Source organism: Anomaloglossus baeobatrachus, chromosome 1, assembly GCF_048569485.1.
Source record: "Anomaloglossus baeobatrachus isolate aAnoBae1 chromosome 1, aAnoBae1.hap1, whole genome shotgun sequence".
NCBI lineage: Eukaryota > Metazoa > Chordata > Amphibia > Anura > Aromobatidae > Anomaloglossus > Anomaloglossus baeobatrachus.
This window is the reverse complement of record NC_134353.1, coordinates 673,007,138-673,010,055: the sequence shown is the minus strand read 5'-3', so window position 1 is coordinate 673,010,055 and position 2,918 is coordinate 673,007,138.

The following is a 2,918-nucleotide window of genomic DNA, read 5'->3' as shown; positions in this document are numbered from 1 at the left end:
ACATAACATATGCTATCACAATAACAGTTGCACTCAAGCAAGAGGGAAAAAATGCTGACGGATGCAAACAGTGAACACAAGAATGTGTCAGGCATATTTTTTTCGTTTTTTTTCCAAACAGTAATGCATATTCATATTCCTGTGTTTAATGTATGCATCCTATGCTTCAGCTTTTTTCCCTCTTGCTTGAGTGCAACTGTTATAGTGATAGCATATGTTATGTTCAGTACGCACCAGTTCAGACCTTTAGGTTACGAAGTTTACCGATTGGTGGTTGTTTCCTGCCACAGGTTGGTCTATCTGAACAAACAATAAGAAATAATAACAAAGGGGATTATTTATGCCCCTGTACTGGAATTGACTTTCCTCTTAACGATATTCTATTAATCATGATCTTATAGGACAAGCCTAACCTCTGCTTTCTTCTCTTTTTTGTGATTAGCCCAACTTACACATTTTTCCCAAAATGAGTAATTTTATATACCAGCTTTTTAGGTAAACAGTAGCAAATTGAAAACCCAAAAGAATCACAACCTTTTTCCATATTGAAAACTCACATCTTTACATTATTTGATCACATTTGTTTTTTGTGAACTGAAGCTTAGTAAACAATCACCAACAATTAATCTACAATAAAGTGTTCTAAACCTTTTAAAATGTTGGCATTAAATTAGCTAAATTGCAATCCTACAGAATAGGTGCTGTTACTTATGACACCCTGACTATCAAAACTTACTATATGTATTTCCTGTTTGATTCCTGCAGAACACACTGTATGTATGTAACCTTTAAAGTGGGTCGAGGAGGTCTGTTTGCGGTTGATGTTGGCAAAAAGCTTGAAGGTTATAGCATTCCTTGTGGTTGATGGTTACAAATGTTCTTATAAGAAACAAAGGCTTGAACAAAAGTAGATAATTGATAGGCATTGTTAAACAACATTCACTCACTAGACTACATGCAAGTACACAGAAGAGCAAAAGGGTAACAATGTTTTTAACTTTTCAATTTGTGGCTCCATATCTCATCATCCACCTCAACTTTGAGGATGAGACAATCATCTTGATTATATCATACATAAATTTGACTTGCAACTATATAGCACATGTGAGTTCAAGATATTCTTGACTAATAGAGAAAGATGCCTGCTGGTAATGTTAGAAGAGTTTAATGAGTAACTTTTCTTTGGTTTATAGGATTATAGAAAAGTTCAGATATTAGGACTTTTTTTTCTATTTTTTTCCCAACATTTGTCACAATCATCTGTAACAATCTTCATTATCCATTAAAGTATGGCAATCATCTGCCACATATGTGCCAAATAGGCAGAGATGGAAGAGGGTCCCTGTGCCAGCACAGTATATGGGCACTTTGTAGTACAATGGCTTATAATAATGTACAATTTCTGCTTTGGAGATAGAAGTGGGCTCATTGATCTCTTGGGCCTTGTTGGTGGCACCGATGATATGTCTGTCCCTGCCGAATGAAACAAGGTCTCTACATGATAAAACAAGGCTGATATTTTGTAGTCATTAATAGCAGACCCTAGTTGATAAAGTTAACCCATTCATGGGACCGGCCGATTATGCTCTTTCCATTTTTTTTTTCCGCCTTCTTTCTTCCAAGAGCCATAACTTTTTTATTTTTCAATCAATGTGGTCATGTGAGGGCTTGTTTTTTGTGGAACAAGCTGTACTTTTACATTAAACCATGAATTTTACCATATAGTGTACTGGGAAACAGCAAAAAAATTCCAAATGCGGAATAATTGCAAAAAAAGTGCGATTGCACTATTGTTTTTGAGATATTTTATTCCCTGTGTTCACTATATGGTAAAACTGATGTGTGGGTGTGATGCCTGAGGTCAGTGCGAGTTCGTAGACACCAAACATGAATAGGTTTACTTTTATCTAAGGGGTTAAAAAAAAATCAGAAGTTTGTCCAAAAAAAGTGGGGTATGTTTTGCGCCATATTCCGCGAACCATACTGTTCTCATTTTTCGGGATCTATGGCTCAGTGATGGCTTATTGTTTGTGTTTTGAGCTGACTTTTTAATGGTATCATTTGTACGGCGATGCTACGTTTTGATTGCCTGTTATTGCATTTTGCACAAAATTTGTGGCGACCAAAAAACGTAATTTTGGCATTTGGAATTTTTTTACTGCTATGCCGTTTACCGATCAGATTAATTGATTTTATATTTTGATAGATTTGGCATTTCTGAACTCAGCAATACCAAATATGTGTATATTTTTTTTAACCCTTTAATTTTCAATGGGGCGAATAAGGGGTGATTTGAACTTTTAGGTTTTTTATTTTTTTAAATTTTTCAAATCTTTTTTTAATTTTTTTTATTATTATTATTTTACTACTGCCCCTAGGGGGCTATAAGGATCAGCTGTCTGATCGCTCATTCATTTATCCCGATCAGAGCAGCACCGCTCAAACCAGGAGAAATGCTCATCTCTTGAAACCTGCAGTACTCGGCTTATGGTTAGAGGACCTGAGTCATGCAGCTCTCACATCTTGACAGCGCCATTTAAGGGGTTAACAGGCATGGGTGGATAGCGCCACTCGTACCTTCGAGGCGCACATGTCAGCTGTACAAATCAGCTGACATATGCGCGGATCCCCGCCTGAAGCCCACAGCAGCAGGTGGGGATTAACACTATGACCGCAGAGACGTAATATTGCTGCCCACGGTCGTTAAGGGGTTAATATAAGATAATATTATTATTATAGCGCCATTTATTCCATGGCACTTTACAAGTGAAAGAGGGTATACGTACAACGTTAGATCCTAATCAATGCTAATCTGATTTCCAGTAATCCAGTAAATCAGGTGTTTTCACTAGAGCATGATAGCTACATGGATAAAGTAAAAAGCATGGAGTCAGCAGGAGTTTGGAACTCAAAGCTTT